Genomic DNA, 18,897 nt, shown 5'->3' with positions numbered 1-18,897 from the left:
CACAGTTCAAACGGAAAATACATCAACAGGCAGACTACAGAAAAGCTTACTATCAAAGGTTAGAGGGGGGCTTTCTCAGAGGGCTTTTTACAGTTTTTCTATTCCCAATTAGCCGTTTAAGTGTACTTATTGAAAGTAGTAATTCTTTCATAGGCCGCCCTTTCTTAGTATTTGACGTTCCTTATATTGCGGTATGAGGCTTCGCAGTAGGTTGCAAACATTCATCACCCATGACTGTCCCCAATTGAGCTCAGAAGCTCAATGTCTATCATGACCTCTCTTTTAGAATGTCCAAGAGCAAGCAAACTATTCCTCCAGGAGAGGGCGCCAACAGACTACTAAAGAGATCATCATTACTCAAAGAAAACCCCAAAAACCAATGCATGATAGGAATAAACAGGTAACTTTCTTTGGAGTGGAAGCGGAGAGATCGCACCAGATGCCAATTCTAGATGTTATCACACCTGTGGTCACTGCAGCAGCAGGTGAATCCACTTTGTCCAAAAGGGATCTATTCCATTCAATTGCAAATGATCTAGATAAGACAGAGAACTGCAGCACGGGGACATAGCCGAGTTGGTCAGGTTGAGTGGTGATGAGTTTGCTATTTGGATGAATAAAGAAAGTCAAAAGTGTGAAAGATAAAAAACAAAAGGAGGAAGTGTGAAAAGTGAATGGGCCAAATTGAGGTGCATATGAAGACGTATGCTTTCTTCCAATTCATTAAATCGGGCTAATATGAATCAGGTGAATTGAGTTCTGCTTTTGGAAACTGGGTTAAGAAGGGGTGCACCGTTCCTGGAGGTACTGCAATACCAGGTCAATGCGTGGAGTGGACAGAGCAAGCTCTTTTTCCATCTCCCTGTTCTAAAAATCCATTTAATATATGGTCCCCAGATAGGGGACGTATCAGATATTAAACTGATAAGAACAGATACTACACTTGATCTTAGCCAAAAGGCCGAGAAGCGATAACCAGAATTGGTTTGGGCCTCGAGTGGCACCCTGGCCTATGCCGGACACATCTTAGGGAGAGAGAGCGAGAGGGAGACAAACCCACGCCTACACAAGACATTTTGTCACCCAAGCCAACCCTTGAAAAGGCTGCTTTGCAGAGCCAAAACAAGAAGAATGGTGCGTTTTGCAGCCGCCGCCCACTGCAATGAATCTGAATAACTCCTCCTTTAGGGCGCAAGCAACTCCCCTCCCCCTTGCAGTCTTTCCAATTCACGATACAAAAAGACGGACAGGACAGGTTGCCTGACTTTCCGTCACTGCCACCCTTTGCCATCCTTACCCGTAGAAAGCCCTTTCATCATCCCCAAACCCTAATCTTTTCCCTTTCCTTCCCAGCCCCCAAACCCTGCCCTCTGTACCTTTCTCACCACCCGCTTCCCTTCTCCTGTCATCCCCCTACCACCCGGGAAAAAAAGAGATTGCCCCCTCCTTCCACTAGCCCACCCTCCCACCCAAAGAACAACTTCTTCTGCGCAGCTTGTTTTCTAGGCAGCAGCGCTATTGTGATGTCATCGGGGGGCATTGTGACAAGCCGCCAGTGTTCCGTCTCTTCATGTTGTGCACAGTTCAAACGGAAAATACATCAACAGGCAGACTACAGAAAAGCTTACTATCAAAGGTTAGAGGGGGGCTTTCTCAGAGGGCTTTTTACAGTTTTTCTATTCCCAATTAGCCGTTTAAGTGTACTTATTGAAAGTAGTAATTCTTTCATAGGCCGCCCTTTCTTAGTATTTGACGTTCCTTATATTGCGGTATGAGGCTTCGCAGTAGGTTGCAAACATTCATCACCCATGACTGTCCCCAATTGAGCTCAGAAGCTCAATGTCTATCATGACCTCTCTTTTAGAATGTCCAAGAGCAAGCAAACTATTCCTCCAGGAGAGGGCGCCAACAGACTACTAAAGAGATCATCATTACTCAAAGAAAACCCCAAAAACCAATGCATGATAGGAATAAACAGGTAACTTTCTTTGGAGTGGAAGCGGAGAGATCGCACCAGATGCCAATTCTAGATGTTATCACACCTGTGGTCACTGCAGCAGCAGGTGAATCCACTTTGTCCAAAAGGGATCTATTCCATTCAATTGCAAATGATCTAGATAAGACAGAGAACTGCAGCACGGGGACATAGCCGAGTTGGTCAGGTTGAGTGGTGATGAGTTTGCTATTTGGATGAATAAAGAAAGTCAAAAGTGTGAAAGATAAAAAACAAAAGGAGGAAGTGTGAAAAGTGAATGGGCCAAATTGAGGTGCATATGAAGACGTATGCTTTCTTCCAATTCATTAAATCGGGCTAATATGAATCAGGTGAATTGAGTTCTGCTTTTGGAAACTGGGTTAAGAAGGGGTGCACCGTTCCTGGAGGTACTGCAATACCAGGTCAATGCGTGGAGTGGACAGAGCAAGCTCTTTTTCCATCTCCCTGTTCTAAAAATCCATTTAATATATGGTCCCCAGATAGGGGACGTATCAGATATTAAACTGATAAGAACAGATACTACACTTGATCTTAGCCAAAAGGCCGAGAAGCGATAACCAGAATTGGTTTGGGCCTCGAGTGGCACCCTGGCCTATGCCGGACACATCTTAGGGAGAGAGAGCGAGAGGGAGACAAACCCACGCCTACACAAGACATTTTGTCACCCAAGCCAACCCTTGAAAAGGCTGCTTTGCAGAGCCAAAACAAGAAGAATGGTGCGTTTTGCAGCCGCCGCCCACTGCAATGAATCTGAATAACTCCTCCTTTAGGGCGCAAGCAACTCCCCTCCCCCTTGCAGTCTTTCCAATTCACGATACAAAAAGACGGACAGGACAGGTTGCCTGACTTTCCGTCACTGCCACCCTTTGCCATCCTTACCCGTAGAAAGCCCTTTCATCATCCCCAAACCCTAATCTTTTCCCTTTCCTTCCCAGCCCCCAAACCCTGCCCTCTGTACCTTTCTCACCACCCGCTTCCCTTCTCCTGTCATCCCCCTACCACCCGGGAAAAAAAGAGATTGCCCCCTCCTTCCACTAGCCCACCCTCCCACCCAAAGAACAACTTCTTCTGCGCAGCTTGTTTTCTAGGCAGCAGCGCTATTGTGATGTCATCGGGGGGCATTGTGACAAGCCGCCAGTGTTCCGTCTCTTCATGTTGTGCACAGTTCAAACGGAAAATACATCAACAGGCAGACTACAGAAAAGCTTACTATCAAAGGTTAGAGGGGGGCTTTCTCAGAGGGCTTTTTACAGTTTTTCTATTCCCAATTAGCCGTTTAAGTGTACTTATTGAAAGTAGTAATTCTTTCATAGGCCGCCCTTTCTTAGTATTTGACGTTCCTTATATTGCGGTATGAGGCTTCGCAGTAGGTTGCAAACATTCATCACCCATGACTGTCCCCAATTGAGCTCAGAAGCTCAATGTCTATCATGACCTCTCTTTTAGAATGTCCAAGAGCAAGCAAACTATTCCTCCAGGAGAGGGCGCCAACAGACTACTAAAGAGATCATCATTACTCAAAGAAAACCCCAAAAACCAATGCATGATAGGAATAAACAGGTAACTTTCTTTGGAGTGGAAGCGGAGAGATCGCACCAGATGCCAATTCTAGATGTTATCACACCTGTGGTCACTGCAGCAGCAGGTGAATCCACTTTGTCCAAAAGGGATCTATTCCATTCAATTGCAAATGATCTAGATAAGACAGAGAACTGCAGCACGGGGACATAGCCGAGTTGGTCAGGTTGAGTGGTGATGAGTTTGCTATTTGGATGAATAAAGAAAGTCAAAAGTGTGAAAGATAAAAAACAAAAGGAGGAAGTGTGAAAAGTGAATGGGCCAAATTGAGGTGCATATGAAGACGTATGCTTTCTTCCAATTCATTAAATCGGGCTAATATGAATCAGGTGAATTGAGTTCTGCTTTTGGAAACTGGGTTAAGAAGGGGTGCACCGTTCCTGGAGGTACTGCAATACCAGGTCAATGCGTGGAGTGGACAGAGCAAGCTCTTTTTCCATCTCCCTGTTCTAAAAATCCATTTAATATATGGTCCCCAGATAGGGGACGTATCAGATATTAAACTGATAAGAACAGATACTACACTTGATCTTAGCCAAAAGGCCGAGAAGCGATAACCAGAATTGGTTTGGGCCTCGAGTGGCACCCTGGCCTATGCCGGACACATCTTAGGGAGAGAGAGCGAGAGGGAGACAAACCCACGCCTACACAAGACATTTTGTCACCCAAGCCAACCCTTGAAAAGGCTGCTTTGCAGAGCCAAAACAAGAAGAATGGTGCGTTTTGCAGCCGCCGCCCACTGCAATGAATCTGAATAACTCCTCCTTTAGGGCGCAAGCAACTCCCCTCCCCCTTGCAGTCTTTCCAATTCACGATACAAAAAGACGGACAGGACAGGTTGCCTGACTTTCCGTCACTGCCACCCTTTGCCATCCTTACCCGTAGAAAGCCCTTTCATCATCCCCAAACCCTAATCTTTTCCCTTTCCTTCCCAGCCCCCAAACCCTGCCCTCTGTACCTTTCTCACCACCCGCTTCCCTTCTCCTGTCATCCCCCTACCACCCGGGAAAAAAAGAGATTGCCCCCTCCTTCCACTAGCCCACCCTCCCACCCAAAGAACAACTTCTTCTGCGCAGCTTGTTTTCTAGGCAGCAGCGCTATTGTGATGTCATCGGGGGGCATTGTGACAAGCCGCCAGTGTTCCGTCTCTTCATGTTGTGCACAGTTCAAACGGAAAATACATCAACAGGCAGACTACAGAAAAGCTTACTATCAAAGGTTAGAGGGGGGCTTTCTCAGAGGGCTTTTTACAGTTTTTCTATTCCCAATTAGCCGTTTAAGTGTACTTATTGAAAGTAGTAATTCTTTCATAGGCCGCCCTTTCTTAGTATTTGACGTTCCTTATATTGCGGTATGAGGCTTCGCAGTAGGTTGCAAACATTCATCACCCATGACTTTCCCCAATTGAGCTCAGAAGCTCAATGTCTATCATGACCTCTCTTTTAGAATGTCCAAGAGCAAGCAAACTATTCCTCCAGGAGAGGGCGCCAACAGACTACTAAAGAGATCATCATTACTCAAAGAAAACCCCAAAAACCAATGCATGATAGGAATAAACAGGTAACTTTCTTTGGAGTGGAAGCGGAGAGATCGCACCAGATGCCAATTCTAGATGTTATCACACCTGTGGTCACTGCAGCAGCAGGTGAATCCACTTTGTCCAAAAGGGATCTATTCCATTCAATTGCAAATGATCTAGATAAGACAGAGAACTGCAGCACGGGGACATAGCCGAGTTGGTCAGGTTGAGTGGTGATGAGTTTGCTATTTGGATGAATAAAGAAAGTCAAAAGTGTGAAAGATAAAAAACAAAAGGAGGAAGTGTGAAAAGTGAATGGGCCAAATTGAGGTGCATATGAAGACGTATGCTTTCTTCCAATTCATTAAATCGGGCTAATATGAATCAGGTGAATTGAGTTCTGCTTTTGGAAACTGGGTTAAGAAGGGGTGCACCGTTCCTGGAGGTACTGCAATACCAGGTCAATGCGTGGAGTGGACAGAGCAAGCTCTTTTTCCATCTCCCTGTTCTAAAAATCCATTTAATATATGGTCCCCAGATAGGGGACGTATCAGATATTAAACTGATAAGAACAGATACTACACTTGATCTTAGCCAAAAGGCCGAGAAGCGATAACCAGAATTGGTTTGGGCCTCGAGTGGCACCCTGGCCTATGCCGGACACATCTTAGGGAGAGAGAGCGAGAGGGAGACAAACCCACGCCTACACAAGACATTTTGTCACCCAAGCCAACCCTTGAAAAGGCTGCTTTGCAGAGCCAAAACAAGAAGAATGGTGCGTTTTGCAGCCGCCGCCCACTGCAATGAATCTGAATAACTCCTCCTTTAGGGCGCAAGCAACTCCCCTCCCCCTTGCAGTCTTTCCAATTCACGATACAAAAAGACGGACAGGACAGGTTGCCTGACTTTCCGTCACTGCCACCCTTTGCCATCCTTACCCGTAGAAAGCCCTTTCATCATCCCCAAACCCTAATCTTTTCCCTTTCCTTCCCAGCCCCCAAACCCTGCCCTCTGTACCTTTCTCACCACCCGCTTCCCTTCTCCTGTCATCCCCCTACCACCCGGGAAAAAAAGAGATTGCCCCCTCCTTCCACTAGCCCACCCTCCCACCCAAAGAACAACTTCTTCTGCGCAGCTTGTTTTCTAGGCAGCAGCGCTATTGTGATGTCATCGGGGGGCATTGTGACAAGCCGCCAGTGTTCCGTCTCTTCATGTTGTGCACAGTTCAAACGGAAAATACATCAACAGGCAGACTACAGAAAAGCTTACTATCAAAGGTTAGAGGGGGGCTTTCTCAGAGGGCTTTTTACAGTTTTTCTATTCCCAATTAGCCGTTTAAGTGTACTTATTGAAAGTAGTAATTCTTTCATAGGCCGCCCTTTCTTAGTATTTGACGTTCCTTATATTGCGGTATGAGGCTTCGCAGTAGGTTGCAAACATTCATCACCCATGACTGTCCCCAATTGAGCTCAGAAGCTCAATGTCTATCATGACCTCTCTTTTAGAATGTCCAAGAGCAAGCAAACTATTCCTCCAGGAGAGGGCGCCAACAGACTACTAAAGAGATCATCATTACTCAAAGAAAACCCCAAAAACCAATGCATGATAGGAATAAACAGGTAACTTTCTTTGGAGTGGAAGCGGAGAGATCGCACCAGATGCCAATTCTAGATGTTATCACACCTGTGGTCACTGCAGCAGCAGGTGAATCCACTTTGTCCAAAAGGGATCTATTCCATTCAATTGCAAATGATCTAGATAAGACAGAGAACTGCAGCACGGGGACATAGCCGAGTTGGTCAGGTTGAGTGGTGATGAGTTTGCTATTTGGATGAATAAAGAAAGTCAAAAGTGTGAAAGATAAAAAACAAAAGGAGGAAGTGTGAAAAGTGAATGGGCCAAATTGAGGTGCATATGAAGACGTATGCTTTCTTCCAATTCATTAAATCGGGCTAATATGAATCAGGTGAATTGAGTTCTGCTTTTGGAAACTGGGTTAAGAAGGGGTGCACCGTTCCTGGAGGTACTGCAATACCAGGTCAATGCGTGGAGTGGACAGAGCAAGCTCTTTTTCCATCTCCCTGTTCTAAAAATCCATTTAATATATGGTCCCCAGATAGGGGACGTATCAGATATTAAACTGATAAGAACAGATACTACACTTGATCTTAGCCAAAAGGCCGAGAAGCGATAACCAGAATTGGTTTGGGCCTCGAGTGGCACCCTGGCCTATGCCGGACACATCTTAGGGAGAGAGAGCGAGAGGGAGACAAACCCACGCCTACACAAGACATTTTGTCACCCAAGCCAACCCTTGAAAAGGCTGCTTTGCAGAGCCAAAACAAGAAGAATGGTGCGTTTTGCAGCCGCCGCCCACTGCAATGAATCTGAATAACTCCTCCTTTAGGGCGCAAGCAACTCCCCTCCCCCTTGCAGTCTTTCCAATTCACGATACAAAAAGACGGACAGGACAGGTTGCCTGACTTTCCGTCACTGCCACCCTTTGCCATCCTTACCCGTAGAAAGCCCTTTCATCATCCCCAAACCCTAATCTTTTCCCTTTCCTTCCCAGCCCCCAAACCCTGCCCTCTGTACCTTTCTCACCACCCGCTTCCCTTCTCCTGTCATCCCCCTACCACCCGGGAAAAAAAGAGATTGCCCCCTCCTTCCACTAGCCCACCCTCCCACCCAAAGAACAACTTCTTCTGCGCAGCTTGTTTTCTAGGCAGCAGCGCTATTGTGATGTCATCGGGGGGCATTGTGACAAGCCGCCAGTGTTCCGTCTCTTCATGTTGTGCACAGTTCAAACGGAAAATACATCAACAGGCAGACTACAGAAAAGCTTACTATCAAAGGTTAGAGGGGGGCTTTCTCAGAGGGCTTTTTACAGTTTTTCTATTCCCAATTAGCCGTTTAAGTGTACTTATTGAAAGTAGTAATTCTTTCATAGGCCGCCCTTTCTTAGTATTTGACGTTCCTTATATTGCGGTATGAGGCTTCGCAGTAGGTTGCAAACATTCATCACCCATGACTGTCCCCAATTGAGCTCAGAAGCTCAATGTCTATCATGACCTCTCTTTTAGAATGTCCAAGAGCAAGCAAACTATTCCTCCAGGAGAGGGCGCCAACAGACTACTAAAGAGATCATCATTACTCAAAGAAAACCCCAAAAACCAATGCATGATAGGAATAAACAGGTAACTTTCTTTGGAGTGGAAGCGGAGAGATCGCACCAGATGCCAATTCTAGATGTTATCACACCTGTGGTCACTGCAGCAGCAGGTGAATCCACTTTGTCCAAAAGGGATCTATTCCATTCAATTGCAAATGATCTAGATAAGACAGAGAACTGCAGCACGGGGACATAGCCGAGTTGGTCAGGTTGAGTGGTGATGAGTTTGCTATTTGGATGAATAAAGAAAGTCAAAAGTGTGAAAGATAAAAAACAAAAGGAGGAAGTGTGAAAAGTGAATGGGCCAAATTGAGGTGCATATGAAGACGTATGCTTTCTTCCAATTCATTAAATCGGGCTAATATGAATCAGGTGAATTGAGTTCTGCTTTTGGAAACTGGGTTAAGAAGGGGTGCACCGTTCCTGGAGGTACTGCAATACCAGGTCAATGCGTGGAGTGGACAGAGCAAGCTCTTTTTCCATCTCCCTGTTCTAAAAATCCATTTAATATATGGTCCCCAGATAGGGGACGTATCAGATATTAAACTGATAAGAACAGATACTACACTTGATCTTAGCCAAAAGGCCGAGAAGCGATAACCAGAATTGGTTTGGGCCTCGAGTGGCACCCTGGCCTATGCCGGACACATCTTAGGGAGAGAGAGCGAGAGGGAGACAAACCCACGCCTACACAAGACATTTTGTCACCCAAGCCAACCCTTGAAAAGGCTGCTTTGCAGAGCCAAAACAAGAAGAATGGTGCGTTTTGCAGCCGCCGCCCACTGCAATGAATCTGAATAACTCCTCCTTTAGGGCGCAAGCAACTCCCCTCCCCCTTGCAGTCTTTCCAATTCACGATACAAAAAGACGGACAGGACAGGTTGCCTGACTTTCCGTCACTGCCACCCTTTGCCATCCTTACCCGTAGAAAGCCCTTTCATCATCCCCAAACCCTAATCTTTTCCCTTTCCTTCCCAGCCCCCAAACCCTGCCCTCTGTACCTTTCTCACCACCCGCTTCCCTTCTCCTGTCATCCCCCTACCACCCGGGAAAAAAAGAGATTGCCCCCTCCTTCCACTAGCCCACCCTCCCACCCAAAGAACAACTTCTTCTGCGCAGCTTGTTTTCTAGGCAGCAGCGCTATTGTGATGTCATCGGGGGGCATTGTGACAAGCCGCCAGTGTTCCGTCTCTTCATGTTGTGCACAGTTCAAACGGAAAATACATCAACAGGCAGACTACAGAAAAGCTTACTATCAAAGGTTAGAGGGGGGCTTTCTCAGAGGGCTTTTTACAGTTTTTCTATTCCCAATTAGCCGTTTAAGTGTACTTATTGAAAGTAGTAATTCTTTCATAGGCCGCCCTTTCTTAGTATTTGACGTTCCTTATATTGCGGTATGAGGCTTCGCAGTAGGTTGCAAACATTCATCACCCATGACTGTCCCCAATTGAGCTCAGAAGCTCAATGTCTATCATGACCTCTCTTTTAGAATGTCCAAGAGCAAGCAAACTATTCCTCCAGGAGAGGGCGCCAACAGACTACTAAAGAGATCATCATTACTCAAAGAAAACCCCAAAAACCAATGCATGATAGGAATAAACAGGTAACTTTCTTTGGAGTGGAAGCGGAGAGATCGCACCAGATGCCAATTCTAGATGTTATCACACCTGTGGTCACTGCAGCAGCAGGTGAATCCACTTTGTCCAAAAGGGATCTATTCCATTCAATTGCAAATGATCTAGATAAGACAGAGAACTGCAGCACGGGGACATAGCCGAGTTGGTCAGGTTGAGTGGTGATGAGTTTGCTATTTGGATGAATAAAGAAAGTCAAAAGTGTGAAAGATAAAAAACAAAAGGAGGAAGTGTGAAAAGTGAATGGGCCAAATTGAGGTGCATATGAAGACGTATGCTTTCTTCCAATTCATTAAATCGGGCTAATATGAATCAGGTGAATTGAGTTCTGCTTTTGGAAACTGGGTTAAGAAGGGGTGCACCGTTCCTGGAGGTACTGCAATACCAGGTCAATGCGTGGAGTGGACAGAGCAAGCTCTTTTTCCATCTCCCTGTTCTAAAAATCCATTTAATATATGGTCCCCAGATAGGGGACGTATCAGATATTAAACTGATAAGAACAGATACTACACTTGATCTTAGCCAAAAGGCCGAGAAGCGATAACCAGAATTGGTTTGGGCCTCGAGTGGCACCCTGGCCTATGCCGGACACATCTTAGGGAGAGAGAGCGAGAGGGAGACAAACCCACGCCTACACAAGACATTTTGTCACCCAAGCCAACCCTTGAAAAGGCTGCTTTGCAGAGCCAAAACAAGAAGAATGGTGCGTTTTGCAGCCGCCGCCCACTGCAATGAATCTGAATAACTCCTCCTTTAGGGCGCAAGCAACTCCCCTCCCCCTTGCAGTCTTTCCAATTCACGATACAAAAAGACGGACAGGACAGGTTGCCTGACTTTCCGTCACTGCCACCCTTTGCCATCCTTACCCGTAGAAAGCCCTTTCATCATCCCCAAACCCTAATCTTTTCCCTTTCCTTCCCAGCCCCCAAACCCTGCCCTCTGTACCTTTCTCACCACCCGCTTCCCTTCTCCTGTCATCCCCCTACCACCCGGGAAAAAAAGAGATTGCCCCCTCCTTCCACTAGCCCACCCTCCCACCCAAAGAACAACTTCTTCTGCGCAGCTTGTTTTCTAGGCAGCAGCGCTATTGTGATGTCATCGGGGGGCATTGTGACAAGCCGCCAGTGTTCCGTCTCTTCATGTTGTGCACAGTTCAAACGGAAAATACATCAACAGGCAGACTACAGAAAAGCTTACTATCAAAGGTTAGAGGGGGGCTTTCTCAGAGGGCTTTTTACAGTTTTTCTATTCCCAATTAGCCGTTTAAGTGTACTTATTGAAAGTAGTAATTCTTTCATAGGCCGCCCTTTCTTAGTATTTGACGTTCCTTATATTGCGGTATGAGGCTTCGCAGTAGGTTGCAAACATTCATCACCCATGACTGTCCCCAATTGAGCTCAGAAGCTCAATGTCTATCATGACCTCTCTTTTAGAATGTCCAAGAGCAAGCAAACTATTCCTCCAGGAGAGGGCGCCAACAGACTACTAAAGAGATCATCATTACTCAAAGAAAACCCCAAAAACCAATGCATGATAGGAATAAACAGGTAACTTTCTTTGGAGTGGAAGCGGAGAGATCGCACCAGATGCCAATTCTAGATGTTATCACACCTGTGGTCACTGCAGCAGCAGGTGAATCCACTTTGTCCAAAAGGGATCTATTCCATTCAATTGCAAATGATCTAGATAAGACAGAGAACTGCAGCACGGGGACATAGCCGAGTTGGTCAGGTTGAGTGGTGATGAGTTTGCTATTTGGATGAATAAAGAAAGTCAAAAGTGTGAAAGATAAAAAACAAAAGGAGGAAGTGTGAAAAGTGAATGGGCCAAATTGAGGTGCATATGAAGACGTATGCTTTCTTCCAATTCATTAAATCGGGCTAATATGAATCAGGTGAATTGAGTTCTGCTTTTGGAAACTGGGTTAAGAAGGGGTGCACCGTTCCTGGAGGTACTGCAATACCAGGTCAATGCGTGGAGTGGACAGAGCAAGCTCTTTTTCCATCTCCCTGTTCTAAAAATCCATTTAATATATGGTCCCCAGATAGGGGACGTATCAGATATTAAACTGATAAGAACAGATTTTGATTTAATGATTTAATGAAGCTTTCCAAAGCACCACAAAAAATGCATGACCGAAGTCACACCAAAAACAGTGCAAAGGCTAGGATTCGTGTGGACCCCACCGTGAGGAGAGGGTCCCCAAAAATCAACCCCGTCCCTCCGAGCCAGAAGGCCACAGCAAGGGTCAGGGATCTTCGGTGCTCCCCCAAGCCGAAGCCTGGTTGAGCCTTGTCGTTGCTCCCAGCGTCCACCCAGGCATCTTACCCAAGTGGAGTAGAGAGCTACTAGTTATTGGTTTCGCAGCCGAAACTGCCCGGACCGTCAACCGGTGTTGGTTTCTCAGCCCAAGGCTAACCGGACCTCCAACCGGGTGTTGGTTTCTCAGCCGAAGCTGACCCAGACCTCCAACCGGGTGTTGGTTTCTCAGCCGAAGCTGACCCGGACCTCCAACCGGGTGTTAGTTTCTCAGCCCAAAGCTGACCAGACCTCCGACCGGGATTATAAAAATTTCCCTTCCTAGCCAGAAGGCCGGGATAGGGTAATATGCTCAAAAAGTATGAAAAGGCAAGGTACGGTGTGCTACAGAGCCCAAGGCTTGCCGGGGTCCCAAGCCAGCAAGCTCAGACTCACTCCAGGGTCGTCAGTCCTGGGGCACGTTGTACTATAGCCCCCCACCCTTACTCAGTCTAATAGCCTTGATCCTGGTAGGGCCATGTTTTCCTCTAGATGAATATACTATCCACCCAGAGTACTAGCAAGCGCAACCTTCCAGTGTGCAGTGTATCATTGTACTAAGGTGGCCTGGAGCTTAAACCACCTCTTCGAACAACACTACACATGATCTTAGCCAAAAGGATACTACACTTGATCTTAGCCAAAAGGCCGAGAAGCGATAACCAGAATTGGTTTGGGCCTCGAGTGGCACCCTGGCCTATGCCGGACACATCTTAGGGAGAGAGAGCGAGAGGGAGACAAACCCACGCCTACACAAGACATTTTGTCACCCAAGCCAACCCTTGAAAAGGCTGCTTTGCAGAGCCAAAACAAGAAGAATGGTGCGTTTTGCAGCCGCCGCCCACTGCAATGAATCTGAATAACTCCTCCTTTAGGGCGCAAGCAACTCCCCTCCCCCTTGCAGTCTTTCCAATTCACGATACAAAAAGACGGACAGGACAGGTTGCCTGACTTTCCGTCACTGCCACCCTTTGCCATCCTTACCCGTAGAAAGCCCTTTCATCATCCCCAAACCCTAATCTTTTCCCTTTCCTTCCCAGCCCCCAAACCCTGCCCTCTGTACCTTTCTCACCACCCGCTTCCCTTCTCCTGTCATCCCCCTACCACCCGGGAAAAAAAGAGATTGCCCCCTCCTTCCACTAGCCCACCCTCCCACCCAAAGAACAACTTCTTCTGCGCAGCTTGTTTTCTAGGCAGCAGCGCTATTGTGATGTCATCGGGGGGCATTGTGACAAGCCGCCAGTGTTCCGTCTCTTCATGTTGTGCACAGTTCAAACGGAAAATACATCAACAGGCAGACTACAGAAAAGCTTACTATCAAAGGTTAGAGGGGGGCTTTCTCAGAGGGCTTTTTACAGTTTTTCTATTCCCAATTAGCCGTTTAAGTGTACTTATTGAAAGTAGTAATTCTTTCATAGGCCGCCCTTTCTTAGTATTTGACGTTCCTTATATTGCGGTATGAGGCTTCGCAGTAGGTTGCAAACATTCATCACCCATGACTGTCCCCAATTGAGCTCAGAAGCTCAATGTCTATCATGACCTCTCTTTTAGAATGTCCAAGAGCAAGCAAACTATTCCTCCAGGAGAGGGCGCCAACAGACTACTAAAGAGATCATCATTACTCAAAGAAAACCCCAAAAACCAATGCATGATAGGAATAAACAGGTAACTTTCTTTGGAGTGGAAGCGGAGAGATCGCACCAGATGCCAATTCTAGATGTTATCACACCTGTGGTCACTGCAGCAGCAGGTGAATCCACTTTGTCCAAAAGGGATCTATTCCATTCAATTGCAAATGATCTAGATAAGACAGAGAACTGCAGCACGGGGACATAGCCGAGTTGGTCAGGTTGAGTGGTGATGAGTTTGCTATTTGGATGAATAAAGAAAGTCAAAAGTGTGAAAGATAAAAAACAAAAGGAGGAAGTGTGAAAAGTGAATGGGCCAAATTGAGGTGCATATGAAGACGTATGCTTTCTTCCAATTCATTAAATCGGGCTAATATGAATCAGGTGAATTGAGTTCTGCTTTTGGAAACTGGGTTAAGAAGGGGTGCACCGTTCCTGGAGGTACTGCAATACCAGGTCAATGCGTGGAGTGGACAGAGCAAGCTCTTTTTCCATCTCCCTGTTCTAAAAATCCATTTAATATATGGTCCCCAGATAGGGGACGTATCAGATATTAAACTGATAAGAACAGATACTACACTTGATCTTAGCCAAAAGGCCGAGAAGCGATAACCAGAATTGGTTTGGGCCTCGAGTGGCACCCTGGCCTATGCCGGACACATCTTAGGGAGAGAGAGCGAGAGGGAGACAAACCCACGCCTACACAAGACATTTTGTCACCCAAGCCAACCCTTGAAAAGGCTGCTTTGCAGAGCCAAAACAAGAAGAATGGTGCGTTTTGCAGCCGCCGCCCACTGCAATGAATCTGAATAACTCCTCCTTTAGGGCGCAAGCAACTCCCCTCCCCCTTGCAGTCTTTCCAATTCACGATACAAAAAGACGGACAGGACAGGTTGCCTGACTTTCCGTCACTGCCACCCTTTGCCATCCTTACCCGTAGAAAGCCCTTTCATCATCCCCAAACCCTAATCTTTTCCCTTTCCTTCCCAGCCCCCAAACCCTGCCCTCTGTACCTTTCTCACCACCCGCTTCCCTTCTCCTGTCATCCCCCTACCACCCGGGAAAAAAAGAGATTGCCCCCTCCTTCCACTAGCCCACCCTCCCACCCAAAGAACAACTTCTTCTGCGCAGCTTGTTTTCTAGGCAGCAGCGCTATTGTGATGTCATCGGGGGGCATTGTGACAAGCCGCCAGTGTTCCGTCTCTTCATGTTGTGCACAGTTCAAACGGAAAATACATCAACAGGCAGACTACAGAAAAGCTTACTATCAAAGGTTAGAGGGGGGCTTTCTCAGAGGGCTTTTTACAGTTTTTCTATTCCCAATTAGCCGTTTAAGTGTACTTATTGAAAGTAGTAATTCTTTCATAGGCCGCCCTTTCTTAGTATTTGACGTTCCTTATATTGCGGTATGAGGCTTCGCAGTAGGTTGCAAACATTCATCACCCATGACTGTCCCCAATTGAGCTCAGAAGCTCAATGTCTATCATGACCTCTCTTTTAGAATGTCCAAGAGCAAGCAAACTATTCCTCCAGGAGAGGGCGCCAACAGACTACTAAAGAGATCATCATTACTCAAAGAAAACCCCAAAAACCAATGCATGATAGGAATAAACAGGTAACTTTCTTTGGAGTGGAAGCGGAGAGATCGCACCAGATGCCAATTCTAGATGTTATCACACCTGTGGTCACTGCAGCAGCAGGTGAATCCACTTTGTCCAAAAGGGATCTATTCCATTCAATTGCAAATGATCTAGATAAGACAGAGAACTGCAGCACGGGGACATAGCCGAGTTGGTCAGGTTGAGTGGTGATGAGTTTGCTATTTGGATGAATAAAGAAAGTCAAAAGTGTGAAAGATAAAAAACAAAAGGAGGAAGTGTGAAAAGTGAATGGGCCAAATTGAGGTGCATATGAAGACGTATGCTTTCTTCCAATTCATTAAATCGGGCTAATATGAATCAGGTGAATTGAGTTCTGCTTTTGGAAACTGGGTTAAGAAGGGGTGCACCGTTCCTGGAGGTACTGCAATACCAGGTCAATGCGTGGAGTGGACAGAGCAAGCTCTTTTTCCATCTCCCTGTTCTAAAAATCCATTTAATATATGGTCCCCAGATAGGGGACGTATCAGATATTAAACTGATAAGAACAGATTTTTTGATTTAATGAAGCTTTCCAAAGCACCGCAAAAAATGCATGACCGAAGTCACACCAAAAACAGTGCAAAGGCTAGGATTCGTGTGGACCCCTCCGTGAGGAGAGGGTCCCCAAAAATCAACCCCGTCCCTCCGAGCCAGAAGGCCACAGCAAGGGTCAGGGATCTTCGGTGCTCCCCCAAGCCGAAGCCTGGTTGAGCCTTGTCGTTGCTCCCAGCGTCCACCCAGGCATCTTACCCAAGTGGAGTAGAGAGCTACTAGTTGTTGGTTTCGCAGCCGAAACTGCCCGGACCGTCAACCGGTGTTGGTTTCTCAGCCCAAGGCTAACCGGACCTCCAACCGGGTGTTGGTTTCTCAGCCGAAGCTGACCCGGACCTCCAACCGGGTGTTGGTTTCTCAGCCGAAGCTGACCCGGACCTCCAACCGGGTGTTGGTTTCTCAGCCGAAGCTGACCCGGACCTCCAACCGGGTGTTGGTTTCTCAGCCCAAAGCTGAACGGACCTCCGACCATGATTATAAAAATTTCCCTTCCTAGCCAGAAGGCCGGGATAGAGCAATATGCTCAGAAAGTATGAAAGGGCAAGGTACGGTGTGCTACAGAGCCCAAGGCTTGCCGGGGTCCAAAGCCAGCAAGCTCAGACTCACTCCAGGGTCGTCAATCCTGGGGCACATTGCACCATAGCCCCCACACTTACTCAGTCTAATAGCCTCGATCCTGGTAGGGCCATGGTTTCCTCTAGATGGATATACTATCCTCCCAAAGTACTAACAAGCGCAACCTTCCAGTGTGCATTGCATCATTGTACTAAGGTGGCCGGAGCCTTAAACCACCTTTTCGAACGATACTACACTTGATCTTAGCCAAAAGGCCGAGAAGCGATAACCAGAATTGGTTTGGGCCTCGAGTGGCACCCTGGCCTATGCCGGACACATCTTAGGGAGAGAGAGCGAGAGGGAGACAAACCCACGCCTACACAAGACATTTTGTCACCCAAGCCAACCCTTGAAAAGGCTGCTTTGCAGAGCCAAAACAAGAAGAATGGTGCGTTTTGCAGCCGCCGCCCACTGCAATGAATCTGAATAACTCCTCCTTTAGGGCGCAAGCAACTCCCCTCCCCCTTGCAGTCTTTCCAATTCACGATACAAAAAGACGGACAGGACAGGTTGCCTGACTTTCCGTCACTGCCACCCTTTGCCATCCTTACCCGTAGAAAGCCCTTTCATCATCCCCAAACCCTAATCTTTTCCCTTTCCTTCCCAGCCCCCAAACCCTGCCCTCTGTACCTTTCTCACCACCCGCTTCCCTTCTCCTGTCATCCCCCTACCACCCGGGAAAAAAAGAGATTGCCCCCTCCTTCCACTAGCCCACCCTCCCACCCAAAGAACAACTTCTTCTGCGCAGCTTGTTTTCTAGGCAGCAGCGCTATTGTGATGTCATCGGGGGGCATTGTGACAAGCCGCCAGTGTTCCGTCTCTTCATGTTGTGCACAGTTCAAACGGAAAATACATCAACAGGCAGACTACAGAAAAGCTTACTATCAAAGGTTAGAGGGGGGCTTTCTCAGAGGGCTTTTTACAGTTTTTCTATTCCCAATTAGCCGTTTAAGTGTACTTATTGAAAGTAGTAATTCTTTCATAGGCCGCCCTTTCTTAGTATTTGACGTTCCTTATATTGCGGTATGAGGCTTCGCAGTAGGTTGCAAACATTCATCACCCATGACTGTCCCCAATTGAGCTCAGAAGCTCAATGTCTATCATGACCTCTCTTTTAGAATGTCCAAGAGCAAGCAAACTATTCCTCCAGGAGAGGGCGCCAACAGACTACTAAAGAGATCATCATTACTCAAAGAAAACCCCAAAAACCAATGCATGATAGGAATAAACAGGTAACTTTCTTTGGAGTGGAAGCGGAGAGATCGCACCAGATGCCAATTCTAGATGTTATCACACCTGTGGTCACTGCAGCAGCAGGTGAATCCACTTTGTCCAAAAGGGATCTATTCCATTCAATTGCAAATGATCTAGATAAGACAGAGAACTGCAGCACGGGGACATAGCCGAGTTGGTCAGGTTGAGTGGTGATGAGTTTGCTATTTGGATGAATAAAGAAAGTCAAAAGTGTGAAAGATAAAAAACAAAAGGAGGAAGTGTGAAAAGTGAATGGGCCAAATTGAGGTGCATATGAAGACGTATGCTTTCTTCCAATTCATTAAATCGGGCTAATATGAATCAGGTGAATTGAGTTCTGCTTTTGGAAACTGGGTTAAGAAGGGGTGCACCGTTCCTGGAGGTACTGCAATACCAGGTCAATGCGTGGAGTGGACAGAGCAAGCTCTTTTTCCATCTCCCTGTTCTAAAAATCCATTTAATATATGGTCCCCAGATAGGGGACGTATCAGATATTAAACTGATAAGAACAGATACTACACTTGATCTTAGCCAAAAGGCCGAGAAGCGATAACCAGAATTGGTTTGGGCCTCGAGTGGCACCCTGGCCTATGCCGGACACATCTTAGGGAGAGAGAGCGAGAGGGAGACAAACCCACGCCTACACAAGACATTTTGTCACCCAAGCCAACCCTTGAAAAGGCTGCTTTGCAGAGCCAAAACAAGAAGAATGGTGCGTTTTGCAGCCGCCGCCCACTGCAATGAATCTGAATAACTCCTCCTTTAGGGCGCAAGCAACTCCCCTCCCCCTTGCAGTCTTTCCAATTCACGATACAAAAAGACGGACAGGACAGGTTGCCTGACTTTCCGTCACTGCCACCCTTTGCCATCCTTACCCGTAGAAAGCCCTTTCATCATCCCCAAACCCTAATCTTTTCCCTTTCCTTCCCAGCCCCCAAACCCTGCCCTCTGTACCTTTCTCACCACCCGCTTCCCTTCTCCTGTCATCCCCCTACCACCCGGGAAAAAAAG

The 18,897-nt window shown here is 46.9% G+C and overlaps 10 non-coding genes and 3 pseudogenes across 10 annotated transcripts; all 13 read right to left on the bottom strand.

The window, feature by feature from the left end:
• Window positions 1–782: 782 nt before the first annotated feature.
• LOC142277673 (U2 spliceosomal RNA) lies at window positions 783–973 on the bottom strand. Its single transcript, XR_012740796.1, has one exon. It is a non-coding gene; the product is annotated as a U2 spliceosomal RNA (small nuclear RNA).
• A 1,387-nt stretch (window positions 974–2,360) lies between these two features.
• Window positions 2,361–2,551, bottom strand: LOC142277672 (U2 spliceosomal RNA). Its single transcript, XR_012740795.1, has one exon. It is a non-coding gene; the product is annotated as a U2 spliceosomal RNA (small nuclear RNA).
• A 1,387-nt stretch (window positions 2,552–3,938) lies between these two features.
• Window positions 3,939–4,129, bottom strand: LOC142277671 (U2 spliceosomal RNA). The gene has a single exon (XR_012740794.1). It is a non-coding gene; the product is annotated as a U2 spliceosomal RNA (small nuclear RNA).
• A 1,387-nt stretch (window positions 4,130–5,516) lies between these two features.
• LOC142277669 (U2 spliceosomal RNA) lies at window positions 5,517–5,707 on the bottom strand. Its single transcript, XR_012740792.1, has one exon. It is a non-coding gene; the product is annotated as a U2 spliceosomal RNA (small nuclear RNA).
• A 1,387-nt stretch (window positions 5,708–7,094) lies between these two features.
• LOC142277668 (U2 spliceosomal RNA) lies at window positions 7,095–7,285 on the bottom strand. The gene has a single exon (XR_012740791.1). It is a non-coding gene; the product is annotated as a U2 spliceosomal RNA (small nuclear RNA).
• Window positions 7,286–8,672: 1,387 nt separating this feature from the next.
• On the bottom strand, window positions 8,673–8,863 carry LOC142277667 (U2 spliceosomal RNA). The gene has a single exon (XR_012740790.1). It is a non-coding gene; the product is annotated as a U2 spliceosomal RNA (small nuclear RNA).
• Window positions 8,864–10,250: 1,387 nt separating this feature from the next.
• Window positions 10,251–10,441, bottom strand: LOC142277666 (U2 spliceosomal RNA). Its single transcript, XR_012740789.1, has one exon. It is a non-coding gene; the product is annotated as a U2 spliceosomal RNA (small nuclear RNA).
• A 1,387-nt stretch (window positions 10,442–11,828) lies between these two features.
• On the bottom strand, window positions 11,829–12,032 carry LOC142277684 (U2 spliceosomal RNA; annotated as a pseudogene).
• Window positions 12,033–12,713: 681 nt separating this feature from the next.
• LOC142277686 (U2 spliceosomal RNA) lies at window positions 12,714–12,857 on the bottom strand (annotated as a pseudogene).
• A 1,387-nt stretch (window positions 12,858–14,244) lies between these two features.
• On the bottom strand, window positions 14,245–14,435 carry LOC142277665 (U2 spliceosomal RNA). Its single transcript, XR_012740788.1, has one exon. It is a non-coding gene; the product is annotated as a U2 spliceosomal RNA (small nuclear RNA).
• Window positions 14,436–15,822: 1,387 nt separating this feature from the next.
• LOC142277683 (U2 spliceosomal RNA) lies at window positions 15,823–16,020 on the bottom strand. The gene has a single exon (XR_012740805.1). It is a non-coding gene; the product is annotated as a U2 spliceosomal RNA (small nuclear RNA).
• Window positions 16,021–16,717: 697 nt separating this feature from the next.
• LOC142277687 (U2 spliceosomal RNA) lies at window positions 16,718–16,859 on the bottom strand (annotated as a pseudogene).
• A 1,387-nt stretch (window positions 16,860–18,246) lies between these two features.
• On the bottom strand, window positions 18,247–18,437 carry LOC142277664 (U2 spliceosomal RNA). Its single transcript, XR_012740787.1, has one exon. It is a non-coding gene; the product is annotated as a U2 spliceosomal RNA (small nuclear RNA).
• Between the last annotated feature and the right edge of the window lie 460 nt (window positions 18,438–18,897).

The sequence above is a fragment of the Anomaloglossus baeobatrachus genome, unplaced genomic scaffold, assembly GCF_048569485.1.
Source record: "Anomaloglossus baeobatrachus isolate aAnoBae1 unplaced genomic scaffold, aAnoBae1.hap1 Scaffold_4127, whole genome shotgun sequence".
Taxonomy (NCBI): Eukaryota; Metazoa; Chordata; class Amphibia; order Anura; family Aromobatidae; genus Anomaloglossus; species Anomaloglossus baeobatrachus.
The sequence above is the reverse complement of the archived record's forward strand: the minus strand, read 5'-3'. Positions and strand labels throughout refer to the sequence as shown.